We start from the raw sequence: 15,034 nt of genomic DNA, 5'->3' as shown, positions 1-15,034 counted from the left end.
TTTGTCGGGTGACCACGTTTCGCCACCTAACAAATGTTATCGAGCAGCGCGGGACGCGCCTGCATGTATCGGAAGTTTCTGGAAAGCTATCGATGCTTCTATCCGCTGTTTGTTGTCGCCGAACCTTGTGTTATGCGATTTCATCGCCTCACGCGAATGGTGTAGAACTTTGTGGAAGGCACGTGGGTCCCAACGATTAGTCTGAAACATTCGACAACTGCTGTATAAAAGCCTATGCGCTGCACCCGCTTGTCAAATTTTCGGACTATCGCCCACTGTGTTCGCCGCTGTTGTGCTTTAAGTGTAGCCTGTTTTGTCGGTACAGGTTCGCCCAATAAAAGCTAGTTTTGTCTTTCAAAGTATTCCTTGTGTGTTCTTTACCGTCACTACCACGTCACATCTGGTGGAGGTGCGGGGTACGTTCATGCACCGAACGTCCCCGCAAACCCGCGATCCAAGCCCCCAGCCCAAGGACAAAACCAACATCGTCCACGACCAGCGTGCTAGCCGCAGACTGCAATGACTGCCCTCAGAGCATGGACGACAAAAAAGATCGTGGTGAGCACCTGAGGCAACAAAGAAGATCGTGGTCGAAACATTCCCAATGGCAGCCCCAGTATCCCTCGTTCAACAACAACTTCGGGACCCACCGACCTTCCATGGAGCAGCGACTGAAGACCCGGAAACGTGGCTGGAGACCTACGAACAATTCGCGACTTTTTAACAACTGGGACTCCGACGACAAGGTGCGGCATGTATACTTTGCCTTAAATGACGCCACCAGAACGTGGTTTGAGAACCGGGAGTCGACCTTGACAACATGGGACCTGTTCCATAGCGGTTTCCTGCGCACCTTTACGAGCGTCGTGCTCAAGGAAAGGGCCGAAGCCATGCTGGACGCCCAAGTGCAGCTATACAACGAAAACGTTGTCATCTTCACGGAAGAAATGAACCGTCTGTTCTGCCACACCAACACAGATGTGCCCGAGAAGAAAGTCCACCTTCTCATGCGTGCTGTGAAGGAAGAACTTTTCGGCGCAATGATACGAAGGCCACCGAAGACTGTCGACGAGTTTCTTCGCGGGGCCACTAGCGTCGAGAAGACACTGGAAATGCGGAACCGGCAATTCAACCGCCGTACGAGCTCGACAAGCTACGCCGGAGTTCAGTCACTGACCACCGACGACCTGCGCGAGACTATCAGAGCGATCGTACGGGAAGAGCTGCAGAAGTTGTAACCTAGGTCGCAGCCTCAAGTGGCCTCGATCCCCTAAATCGTCAAAGATGACTTTGAGCGATCCCTTGGACTTCCTGAGGCGCAGCCAGAATCGCCGCAGCTCCAGCCGGAAGCGATGGCCTACGCCGCCATCGCCCGTCGTCAAAGCCCCCCTGCACGACGGCGCCAGGGACCTTTAACGCCACAATTCCGTCGTCCACCCCCGCCGCCGCCAGCACGCCCGCCCGCCACCCAGCGCTGCAACGCGAGGAAGACGGACATTTGGCGCGCTCCTGACCACCGACCCTTCTGCTACCACTGCGGAGGAGCGGATCACGTCTACCGCCGATGCCCATACCGGGAAATGGGACTGCGAGGGTTCACCGTTTACGCGCCGCGACCACAGTTTGGCGAATGACCTCGCGATATTGCCGACTACCTCGCCGCCACTCAGTGGAGCGCTCGACGACCATCCCATTCCCCGTCACCAGGCCGTTACCTGTCGCTGCTGGGCCGACCATACACTGGCCCTGCCCGGGCCCGGTCTGCAAGCCCATATCCGGGAAACTAAAAGCAGCAACCGAGGGAGGTGCCGTTGCTGTTCGCCGAACTGAAGAAGATCCTCCGCCGCTGACGAAGACGCCGAAGAGACCATCTTGACGACATAACAACGACGACACACCGCCATCCCGAGCGAAGTCTGCAAGCAGCAAAGAACACGCTGATGAAAGACGACCTGACGACGCGACGTTCCAGCCACAGGTCAACGCGACGCAGCCGTGATCCGACGCCAAGACCTAACTGCAACTCACGATAAAGAACCACCCACCTCGACGTGCTTTCGACGGCCACGCAGTCATGTCTTAGTCGACACAGGGGCTGATTACTCCGTCTTGAGTAGGCACATCGCCACCCAGTTGAAGAAGGTCAAGACTGCATGGGAGAGCCCCCAAATTTGGACCGCTGGAGGACATCTCATTACGCAGACTGTAATCTCCAAGGCAAGAATTACCATGCATGACCGGACATATCCTGCCACCTTCGTTATCCTCCAACAGTGTTCACGAGACGTCATTCTCGGCATGGACTTCCTGAACCAACACGGCGCAATCATCGACCTGAAGTCTAAGTCGATAACGCTGCCTGAAGATCGAGCGATACCGCCGGAGAGCTCTCGTAGTTACCATGCCTTAAGCGTGCTAGAAAGTCAAGTCAGCATCCAGCCTCGCTCCAGCATTGTCATTTCCTTCGGCACCAAAACACATGCCGACGTATAAGGTGTAAAGGGGGTTTATTCGGGTTCTAGAGAAGCATCGACCAACGCGGCAGCAGCAGCTAGGGTGCAGTCAGAGAACAAAGTGGGTATGAGACACGCGATGGCAATGGGGCTTTTTAGCCTGCCGATCTTCTTCGTCACAATCAACCCCGGAATTGAAGAGTAGCCATCCTGGCGATCTAGGAAGAGGTGAGAGGATCGTAATATGGCTTTAGCCGGTCAATGTGGACAGTCTCTCGTCCCCGACAACGCAGATCGGAAGATGGTGAGACGGGCTCAAACACGTAATTACCAGGTGATGGTTGCGCAACCACGCGGTAGGGCCCGCGGTACTTCGGGAGGAGCTTGGACGAAAGGCAAGGGGCCGCAACAGGCGGTACCCAAAGCCACATGAGCGAGCCTATAGGGAAGGAGTGAGGGGGTGGGCTTAGGTCATGGCGCTCTTTTTGGCGGCACTGTTGAGCAGACGTCAATGAACTGGCCAGTTGTCGGCACTTCTCGGCGTACTGAGCGACCGTAGAAAGAGGTGAGCATGCAGCAGGGTCCGGCCGGTACGGGAGAACCGTATCAATGGTGCTGGAGGGATGGCGGCCGTAAAGCAGAAAGAATGGTGAGAATCCGGTAGTGGCTTGAGAGGCAGTGTTATAGGCGTATGTGATGAATGGAAGTACAAGATCCCAGTTGGAGTGGTCAGAGAGAGCGTAAACTTTAATTTCAAATCAGCAAGATTTGAGTCCGGCGTCCTTTAGTGGGTCTGGGCACCCGCCGCGGACGCGGTTCCGAGACCTTGTCTCGAAGCGGCTTCCTCGGCTCGCTGGACGGCACAGAGTTGTGCTGTCAGGTCAGAGCTGAGCAGTGCGGTCATCCAGTGTGACTGGAGGCTGGCGGTGGAAGAGACGGAGGGGTCGGCACTGCCCGACTTGTTTGTTAGGTCCCGACACTCCCATAGCATGTGATTTAGTGTGGCAACCTCGCCACACGATGTGCATCTGTTTGTAGTGTACATGTCTGGATACATGGCGTGCATGAGTCTGGGGTGTCTGTAAGAGTCTATTTGTAATTGTCTGAAGTTTACTGCTTGCGTCCTGTCTAACATAGCGTGAGGGAAAGGGTATATGCGTCTTTGTAATTGGTAGTGTGCCGTGATGTCGTGAAAAGTGGTCATACGATCCTCCCATGCCCAGACGTTTGCAGTACCCCGCGGGGGCTCTTCCTCCGATGCTGCTCGGTGAGTCAGGCCTCGAGCAACGCCGTGAGCCGCTTCGTTGGGGGTGCTCATTCCAGTGTGTGCCGGGATCCACAGCAAATGCCTTCGGGTATCAACGTCGGCCTCTCCCTGGTGTATGGGATGTCGCTGGAGTATCTGACACGCCTCTTGCGAGATGCGCCCATTTGCAAAATTGCGAATTGCCGTTTGCGAGTCACAGATCACGTATGTAGCTTTGGTTTGTGTGAGGGCCAGTGCTATGGCCGCTTCCTCTGCCGCTTCGGCATGTGCCGTGTTCACGGTGACGCTCGTGAGGTGGTTGCCTCGGTGGCTAGCAACTGCTGCCACGAAACTCTTCCTGTCTCGATAGCGGGCTGCGTCGGTGAAGACCGCATCCTTGTCGTTAGAGTAACTTTTGTTCATTTGTTGTGCCCGGGCTTTACGCCTCCCCGTGTGGTGTTGGGGGTGCATGTTGCGAGGCAATGGGGGTACGTATAGTTGCTCGCGTATGGGTCTTGGAATGTCTACTTTGACGCCATGTTGCGAGTGGTATGTGATGCCGAGATTTTCAAGCACGTGTCTGCCCGGGCGGGTCTTGGATAGGCGTTCAAGTTGGGACACTTGTTGCGCCTCCACGAGTTCTTCGAGCGTATTGTGTAGGCCTAGTTCTAAGAGCTTGGTGGTGCTGACTCCAGGCGCAAGTCCCAACGCACATTTGTAAGCCTTGCGTATGAGCGCGTTGAGCTTGTTTTTTTCCGCAACCGTCCAGTTGTGAAACGCTGCCGTGTACCTTATCTGGGAAATGACGAAGGCTTGTATGAGTCGGATGACGCTGCCTTCGCGCATGCCCGCGTGTTTGTTGGTGATGCGTCGAATGAGCTGCATCGTGCTGGTGGCCTTTGCCGTTATCTTGCGAAGTGCTTCGCCATTGCCACCCTTATGCTCTATCATCATTCCTAGTACCCGGATTTTCTCTACTATCGGGATGGGTAGGCCATTTGATGCCGTTAATTGGATCTTTTGCTTTTCCTGGGGGGTGTAGCATTTAGGTGGGCGCCCCTTTCTGACTGGTCTATACAGCAGCAGTTCGGATTTTTCGGCCGAGCAGGCGAGTCCCGTGCCCACGAGGTAGTTTTCTACGCATTGGATGGCCTGTTGTAAACGTTGCTCGATCGCTCCGTCGCTGCCCGTTGTTGTCCAGATCGTAATATCATCCGCGTATAGCGTGTGATGCAGTCCTTCGATTTGAAACAGTCGGTCGGGCAACCCCAGCAGGACGAGGTTGAAGAGCATTGGCGAGATCACCGGGCCTTGCGGGGTGCCCGAGCTGCCGATGTTGATTTGCTCTGACTGTAGTTGCCCCACTCGCATGCGAGCGGTTCTTCCCGTGAGGAAGTCTCGGACGTAGGTGTACGTGCGCAGGCCGAGATTTAGATTGTCTATTTGTCGCAATATGGCATCGTGGCGAACGTTATCGAAGGCCCTCTTCAGGTCCAGCCCGAGGATGGCTCTCGTCGAACGCCCCGGATTGTCTATGATTTGGTGTTTTAGTTGCAGAAGGGCGTCTTGCGTGGAGAGATGTCTTCTGAACCCAATCATGGTGTGTGGAAATAAGTCGTTGTGCTTGAGGTAATCTGTGAGTCTATTGAAAAACGCGTGCTCCATTAACTTGCCCACGCAGGACGTGAGGGAGATGGGGCGCAGGTTTTCCAGCTGTAATTTCTTTCCGGGTTTCGGTATCAGTGTGATATTTGCTTCTTTCCATTGTCGGGGTAGCTTGCCATGCGTCCAGCACTCGTTAATGTATTTTGTTAGTTTCTCGATCGATCCGTAATCGAGATTGCGTAGTGCCCTATTGGATATTCGATCGGGGCCAGGGGCCGACATGGTGTTCAGCTTTACGAGGGCCGCCTGGATTTCGGCCACGGAGAATTCCTCGTCTAGGGTGGCGTTGCTTTCTCCTGAGTAGTCTGGATATATTTGCGGTGGCGTTTGGGATATGTAAAGGCGTTCCGTATCCCGTAGGAATTGTTCTTCCGTTCCCCCGTAAGCGTGTATGATTTTGTATATGCCTTGCATGTGTGTGGTCTTGGTGTTGGCGGGATCGATCAGGTACCGCAGTATCTGCCACGTGCGACGCGTGGTGAGTTGACCATCCATCTCCGCGCATTTCTCTTCCCATTGTTGATGTTGCAGGTTAAGCGCGTGCTTTTCTATTTCTTTGTTGAGCTGTGCTATCCGTTTACGCAGTCTCCTATTGTGTCTCTGTTGTTTCCATCGGTGCTGCAGGTTAGTTTTGGCTTCCCACATGTGCAGCAACCGGGAGTCTATTGTCTCGAGCGCAGCTGTCGACGGGATCGTTTGCGTCATGCGCTCGATATCCCACCGCAGTTGGTCGGTCCACTGTTCTATACCTGTGATGTCTTCCATCTGTTGCTCATCACGATGTTTGCGTAGCCGATTCCAGTTGGTGATCTTCATTTGACGACCGGCATTGTCCCCGCAGGGGCGTCTGCGCAAGCAGGCGTTTGGTGTGTTGCGACACCACGTACCCGAGCACACGAGGGTTGGACCCTCCCGCGTGTAGCCGTGCGCGGCTTAGCCGTGTCTGGGGAAAGGGGGATCCTGGGGGTTGAGCTGATGCTGGGTGTTTGGACCTTTAAGGCCCCCCGGCGGAGGCAACACACCCCTTTGGCCTCTGCTTCACATAGACGGCACCCCCGGACTGACCCACCCGGGGGAAATCGGTAGTTGCCTTTTCCTGTCTCTCTCTCCCTCCAGCCTTCGTCTTTCTCTCACTTTTCATCTTTCCTGTCTTCGCCTTCCTTCCGCTTACTTCCAAATTTTCCAGGCAGCAAGGGTTAACCTTGTGTGATTAACCAACCTAGGTTACTTCATATTTGGTTATAGTTATGACGTACAGCTGGCGTTTACAGGACCTGTTCTTACAGTTCCTGTAGCGTCCCCTTGTAGGACTCCATGGTGGGTGGCTGGCGTTATTGCCGAAAATTCAACCCCTTTATGGCAACTTCTTTCCCTCCACTCCCTGATCGCCCTCACAAAAGAGGGCGCACCGATGAAGTTTTCCAGTTCCTTGGACGTCAAAGACCAAACTTTCCACGTTACCATGTGATCCATTCAGAAAAACCCGATAAGCAAGTACGAAACATTTCCCCTTTTCTAGTTTCCAAGTCCTTAACTGATGTCCTTGGTCCAGGCTACAAGGTATCAAGGCTGGCAAGTGGTGATCTCCTGTTAGAGCTCCATGATCCGAAACAATACGAAAAGTTGCCCAGTCTTGTATCATTTGGGGATATTCCATTGACAGTAACTCCACACCGCACTCTCAACACCACCCGCGGCGTTGTCTCGGATGACGATCTGCTTCAGCTGACAGAGGCTGAGCTCCTGGAGGGCTTCAGTGAGCAGAATGTTGTCAATGTCCGAAGAATTAAAATGAGAAGGGATGGTAAAGAAATTCTAACGAAGCACCTGATACTCACATTCGGTTCAAGTATTCTGCCCGAGTCTGTAGAGGCCGGGTACATCAAGCTCCGCGTCAGACCATATGTGCCAAATCCCCTAAGATGCTTCAAATGCCAGCGTTTCGGCCACAGTTCGCAGAGCTGCCGGGGCCGCCAAACATGTGCAAAATGCAGTGCCCTTGAACACGCCACTGAAGCTTGTGATAACTCTCCCCACTGTGTAAACTGTGACGGAGATCACGCCGCGTACTCGCGGTCGTGCCCCTCCTGGAAGAAGGAAAAAGAAATTGTAACCATAAAAGTAAAAGAGAACATATCGTTCAAATAGGCACGAAGGCGGGTAGCATACCTGCCAAAGAAAAGCTTTGCCGAAGTGGCGCGTCAGGGGGCAGCGCCACAACGGCCTCCGGCGGCTATCCGACTCACAAACAGTGAGTCGGCAGTCACGCCATCTGCCCCCGCGGCGGTTGCAGCTAGCGCTGCTCCGTCAACCGAGGAGAAGGGATCATCGACCCCAAAGGTGGGCGCAGCCGAGGCTGCCTCAACCTCCCAATACCCTTCCAGCGCTGGCAACAGCCGGCGCAGCCAAATCCCTCAGGGAGCCCCATCCGCCTCCGGGCTGGTGGGCGCAGGAGTCTCGCCTTCCGAGGTGAGACTCCCTCGAAAAACTTCTCGCTCTCAAGAGCGCGTGTGCGGCGCCTCGCAAGAGGCAATGGACACAACACATATCCCCACGGCGCCCCAAGCGCCCAAGGAGCGGCGAGGCTCCCTCGAACGCTCCAAAAAAGGCAGAACCCCGGTTACAGGGCCTCGCAAGAGCTCTGTAATCTAAGGCATCACTTCCGTTTCCGTAAACACAGCACAAATTCACTTTAAATATGGATACACAAATCATACAATGGAATGTCAGAGGTCTTCTGAGAAACCTTGATGATGTCCAAGAACTCATCTACCAACACAATCCAAAAGTGCTGTGTTTACAGGAAACACACCTAAAATCAAAACACACAATCTTTCTCCGACAGTATATAACTTATCGCAAAAATCGCGATGATGGTGTCGCATCATCGGGCGGCGTTGCCATTGTCATCCATAAAAGCATTGCGTGTCAACCTTTACAGCTACAAACGCCTCTTGAAGCAGTGGCGGTTCGAGCTGTCCTTCTAAACAAACTCATCACTATTAGCTCTCTTTACATCCCCCCACATCACAAATTAACGAAACATGAATTCCAATCCTTTATAGATCAACTGCCAGAACCTTATGTTGTTCTGGGTGATTTCAATGCACACAGCAGCTTGTGGGGAGACTCTCGTATCGATGCGCGAGGCCGTCTCGTTGAACAATTACTTTTTTCGTCCGGTGCGTGTCTGCTGAATAAGAAGGAACCCACTTATTACTGTCTCGCAAACAGAACCTTTTCTTCAATTGATCTTAGCCTAGTTTCTCCGTCAATACTGTCTGAACTCGAATGACAAGTTAACAACAATCCCTACGGAAGCGATCACTTCCCAATACTGCTTAGAACACCTGAAGAAAAGGAATATCCACCACAGGCTCCTAGGTGGAAAATTGACACTGCCGACTGGGAAAAATTCCGAAATCTATCTTGTATTTCGTGGGATGACATGTCCTCGCTAGAAATTGACGCTGCCGTCGAATATTTTACAGCCTTCATAATAGATGCCGCATCTAAATGTATATCACAAGTAAATGGCCTGTCGTGCAAACGGCGTGTCCCGTGGTGGAACGACGACTGTAGGATCGCACGTAAAAATCAGAACAAAGCATGGGGGTTGCTACGTGCCTCCCCCACTGCGGAGAATCTTATTAACTTTAAAAAAGTTAAATCACAAGGCAGGCGAACCCGCCGACAGGCCAGAAGAGAAAGCTGGCAAAAGTTTTTATTGGGCATCAACTCCTATACAGACGAATCGAAAGTCTGGAACAGGGTTAACAGGATAAAAGGACGACAAACTTATTCACTCCCCCTGGTAAACACTCAAGGCGATACCCTGCTTGAACAAGCAAACTCACTTGGGGAGCACTTTGAGAGTGTTTCAAGCTCAAATCATTATTCGCAATCATTCCTGAAATATAAACAAATAGAAGAATGCAAGCCACTCATCAATAAATGCCGACAGTATGAACCGTATAATTGCCCTTTTAGTGCTGCCGAGTTGAAAGCGGCCTTAAGCGCATGCAAGAGTTCCGCACCAGGATCTTCGTACCATTTCGCACCATTTCGTACATGATAGAATCATGTACGAAATGCTGAGAAACTTACACAATGACACGCAACTTACACTACTTACACTTTTTAACACTGTCTGGGACGCAGGGTACCTCCCGACCGCATGGAAAGAGGCCATTGTGGTCCCTGTTTTAAAACAATGCAAAGATCCTTCCTCAGTGGCAAGCTACCGCCCGATAGCCCTCACAAGTTGCACGTGCAAGGTATTTGAAAAAATGATAAATCGGCGACTGATCCATTTCCTTGAACAGAACAAAATGCTTGATCCCTATCAGTGTGGCTTCCGAGAAGGGCGCTCCACAACTGACCATCTTGTACGTATTGAAGGAAATATCCGGGACGCCTTTATACATAAACAGTTCTTCTTATCGATATTCCTTGATATGGAAAAGGCTTATGACACAACGTGGCGATACGGGATCTTGCGAGATTTATCGGAAATGGGCATTCATGGTAGTATGCTAAACGTAATAAAAAGCTACCTGTCCAATCGCACTTTCCGGGTAAAAGTTGGCAATGTCCCGTCATGTCCTTTTACCCAAGAAACTGGTGTACCCCAGGGTGGCGTGCTCAGTTGCACACTCTTTATTGTTAAGATGACAACACTTCGTGCTTCCTTACCACCGGCCATTTTGTATTCCGTCTATGTGGACGACATTCAAATAGGTTTCAAATCATGTAACCTCGCAGTGTGCGAGAGACAGGTACAGCATGGTTTGAACAAGGTGTCAGGGTGGGCAGAGAAAAATGGATTCAAAATCAATCCTCATAAGAGTTCTTGTGTTTTGTTTACAAGGAAGAGAGGCCTGGTTCCGGATCCCTGCTTAGAAGTGTGTGGACAACAGATACCTGTAAACAAAGAACACAAATTTCTAGGTGTCATACTTGACTACAGACTCACTTTCGTCCCCCACATTAAACATCTTAAAGAAAAATGTCTAAAAACAATGAACATAATCAAACTTCTATCCCAGACTACGTGGGGTAGTGAGAGGAAGTGCTTAATGAATCTCTATAAAAGCCTCATTCGATCACGACTAGACTACGGCGCCGTGATTTATCACTCTGCCGCCCCGAGCGCACTAAGGATGCTAGATCCCGTCCACCATCTAGGAATCCGACTGGCCACTGGCGCTTTCAGAACGAGTCCCATACAAAGTTTATATGTAGAATCAAATGAGTGGTCACTTCATCTGCAGAGAACATACATCAGCCATACATATTTTCTGAAAGTCCACTCAAACCCCCAACATCCCTGTTTTAATACCATTAATGACATGACATATGCTACACTCTTTCGCAATCGTCCGTCCGTAAGACAGCCTTTCTCGCTGCGTGTGAGGGAGCTTAGCGAAGAAATGCATGTTCCACTCCTCGAGCTTCGCCTAATGCATCCAGCCAAGCTGCTACCTCCTTGGGAGTGGCAGCTCATACAATGTGATATATCTTTCGTGAAAGTCACAAAGCATGCTCCAGAGATTGAAATCAAGATGCATTTCCGGGAACTCCAGCACAAATACTCCTGCACGGAGTTCTACACAGACGCATCAAGGTCACGCGACGGGGTGTCCTATGCAGCCGTCGGTCCATCCTACACGGAATCCGACGTACTGCACCCGGAAACTAGTATCTTTACGGCTGAGGCCTACGCACTGCTGTCGGCCGTTAAGCATATAAATAAATCACAAATCCAGAAATCAGTTATATATACGGACTCCCTCAGTGTTGTGAAGGCCTTGATGTCTTTCTGTAATCACAAAAATCCAGTATTTAATGAACTCTACTCCACACTGTGCAAAGCATATATATCTAACCAACATGTGATCATATGCTGGGTGCCTGGACATAGGGGCATCGAAGGAAACGTTCTAGCCGACCAGATGGCCACATCAATCTCATTGCATGCAGGTAATTCTACTGCTTCGGTCCCTGTCACAGACCTGAAGCCTTTCTTAAGAAGGAAACTACGAAGCCACTGGCAACGCATGTGGGACGAAGAAATAAATAATAAACTGCATTTAATAAAGCCACAATTAGGTTTCTGGCCTCCTGTAACAAAATCCCGCCGGACAGATGTCCTATTCTGCCGTCTAAGAATAGGACACACTTTTGGCACACATAACTTTTTACTCACGGGAAATGAGCCTCCAACCTGTGGTAGATGCGGGGAGAGGCTGTCCGTCCTCCACGTCCTACTGGAGTGTCGGGAAGCCGAATCCGAAAGAAAAAATTACCGACGATTACGTTACTTCCTAATGCGAAATTTGAGCGCAGCAAATAAGCTGTTTCACCTTTTCGATAGATTGAGGCAAAGAAATCGAGCAACACATGTATGCGCTATCACAGAATTTTTTTTTTTATTTTTCACACGTATTCCTTTAACAAAGACTCCATTAACAGTTCTTGACAGTCATGAAGGAAGCTTTGTGGTCGGAGAAATAGACTGATATATGTTCGACTTGGTACACCAATGCTTGATTCTCAAAGACGAGATCTATACAAGTGCCTCGCGAGGTTGTCACAGCCGTGGGACGCGTTACGAGCGAGAGGAACGGGATGTTCTCCCGCATAAGTGTTAGGAAATTGCTGTTTGTCTTTATGTCAACATTAAAGTCCCCCACTACTAACATCGGTGTGGATCGATGGACGGTTAATGCGAGTTGCAGGAAGTGCACGACGTCTTTCGTGAGTGCGGTAGCGGACTCACGAAAGCGGTATCAGTCGGTCGCTGCTAGCGCTGGGGGGATGAAAGGGGGGCGGAGCTGGTTACGAGGCCGACGACAACGCGAAACCCAGGAACGGACGCCAAAGAGCCATTTGTGTAGCCAGCCCTCCTCCACAGTCTCTCCTCCTCCCTTCCATCATCCTCCCTCGCCCGGAGAGCCGACAGCGCGCATGCGCGGCGGCGGAGCAGCGGCGCATGCGCGGCGGCGGAGCGCGGCGGCGGAGGCGAGCTGGTTACGAGGCCGACGACAACGCCGACAACGCCGACGCCGACGACGACGCCGACGACGACGACGACGCGAAACCCAGGAACGGACGCCAAAGAGCTGCGCTCTAAAAAACATTTTCTCTTAGCATACCGCCACTACATCCCCCTTCATCCTGTTATGTTACTTGGTCCAGAACCACTCTTTGACACCAACGCCGTCCTAGGTTTTTTGAAAGATGTTGTGTTGCATGTTATTAGCCCCACACGTTCGTAGCGCTTCCTCTCTCCAGAGGATTCTGCTGCAATAATTATTTTGAAAGCACATGCCTCTAGGCCCTTGTGGTTCAAGGGCTCTGGCGAGGCAGTAGTGCTGTAAGCAATTTAACATCTCGTATATTTTAAGCATTGCATCATTCTTTTAGGATGGATTTTAAAATTCATAGTATTCGTCATCAGTCATCGCCATAATTTTATAGCACGTAGATTTTACGCACTTTACAGCGACTATTTTTAGGCCACTTTACAGCCAAGTCACATCTTCCATAATACATCCTTAACACTACCACCAGTCATGGCGCTCTTTGGCCAAACCTGGCCCTTGCGCCACAAAACACCACACATCATCATCATCACCGGCATTGTGTTCCTGCGGACCGCCTTCTGCTTCTATGGAAATAATGTAGTGATCGCTCCCCAAGTCTTGCATGGTGTTTGTCCAAGTGACTTTGCGTGTGTTGCGCGTGAAAGTAAGGTCCGGCATCGTGTCAGTGCTTACGCTGTTGCCCTGCCTTGTTGGTGCCGCGGGGTCGGTGACCAGCTCGAGTCCGGCGTATTGCGCCGTTGCCCATAGATGGGTGCCTTTGGGGTGATCGTGCTTGTAACCCCACGCCGTGTGCGCTGCGTTAAAGTCCCCCCCCCCCCCCCAATGAACAGCTGTTGCCCCTTGGCGATGTCGATTGCCCGTTTGAAGAGGACATGGAAGCGGTGCTGGCGGCATCTGGGACTGCTGTAGACGTTGAGTACGAAGATGCTATTGCGGGTCTTGCGTGGTGGAATTAATTCTACGAGAACGTTTTCGATGTCTCTGATTTTGGTATCGTGTTCGATAACTGTGTGCGCTCGCTTGACCAGTGTGGTGACGTTTGGTTTCTCCGCCTTGCCTGTTATAGACTGGTACCCCGCGAGTTTGGCGGGACCATTCGTTTCCTGCAGTATGATGACGTCTGGGCGTTCGGGGATCGTTTTCACGTATTGTTGTAAGTGCGCTCGTTTGTTTTGGTAACTTCTGCAGTTCCACTGCCATATCGTGTGTTTTTGTTTCGATGAGTGTCGGGCCATGCTTATATCTTGTTACATGTGTTGCACCGCTTCCCTATGCGACGGTACGATCGTGCTGTTTGCGGCTTCTAATCTCGACAGTCTGAGGTGAACACTCTCCAGGCTCCGCTGCATGGTACGCGTGATGGACGCGATGATAGTTTCCTCGAGATTGCTGAAGCGAGCCTCGAGTGCATCTACTCGCGCGTCGCGTATCGCTGCGTGCGTGCGTTTGGGTCGTGTTGCCTCTGTAAGGGTGGGAGTGGGTCTTCGTTTGGTATCAAGGAACTCGACCTCGTCGTCCTCTATGGGTTCCTCTTCTGTTCCCTGCGCGGCCTGAGTGGTCTGTGAGGGAGCGGGCCTGCGTTTGGTGTCGGGGTATAAGACTTCGTCGTCCTCTATTGGTTGTTCTTGAGTCTCATGCATGGCCTCTGTATTGGTACCGCTCTTCACGGCATGCTGGAGTTGTTGTATGAGGTCGTCTTTTTCGCGAATCTGTGTCTGCGTGTGTTCTATTTGCTTCTGCAGCGCTTGTATCGCCTGCGTTAATTTAGTTACCTCCGTCTCTGTTTTAGCGGGTGCTTTGTCGCCAGCCTTCGTGGTTGGTGCTCGTTTTCCCGTGACCGCATCTGCCCAGCTCACCTTCTCGGTGGTTCCGGTGTCTCTTGTTGAGGTCCTTCTGGGGGTGCGGCTGCGAGACCGGCGTTGCTGCTGCTGCTGCCGTGGGTTTGGGGTGCGGCTCCGGGACCGGGAGCGGCCTCGGCTGCGGGTCCTGGATCTCGAGCGTGGCTTGCCGGCGGGGCTGGTGGCTTTGGCGGCCGCCTCCGCTTCCTCGGTGGCCCTGTGTCGTTCCCATTGCCTCTTTGTCACGACGTAGGGGGTCTTGTACCTTGCGCGGCAGTTGCGATCCGCTGTCATGTGTGTTCCCCCGCACAGCTTGCAACGTGGGGAGCACTGGTGGTCGGGGCCTGGGTTGAGGGCGTCACAACCACGGCACACTTTGTCCTGAGGATTGGGGCACACGTCCATGCGGTGACCGAGTCTCCCGCAGCACTGACACATGTCGACTTGCTTGCGATACAGGGTGCAGCGAAGTAGGGCGCCGCCGTACCTGACGTAGGAGGGCACTCGCGGTCCTTGAAAGGCCACTATGACCGTCTTGGTATTACTGAGCCGTTTGGCTGCCAGGGCGTCGGGGTTGCGGGCGCGAACGATGTTGGTGTGAATGGACTTGGCGTCCTCCTCCAACGGGATTCCCCTGATGATTCCCTTCACCGTGTAGTCGGGGGCCGTCTCATAGGCACTGACCTCGTGGCGGCGATCACCGATGGTGATGGCTTCTAGTTG

Source organism: Dermacentor albipictus, chromosome 3 (genome assembly GCF_038994185.2).
Source record: "Dermacentor albipictus isolate Rhodes 1998 colony chromosome 3, USDA_Dalb.pri_finalv2, whole genome shotgun sequence".
NCBI lineage: Eukaryota > Metazoa > Arthropoda > Arachnida > Ixodida > Ixodidae > Dermacentor > Dermacentor albipictus.
The sequence above is the reverse complement of the archived record's forward strand: the minus strand, read 5'-3'. Positions refer to the sequence as shown.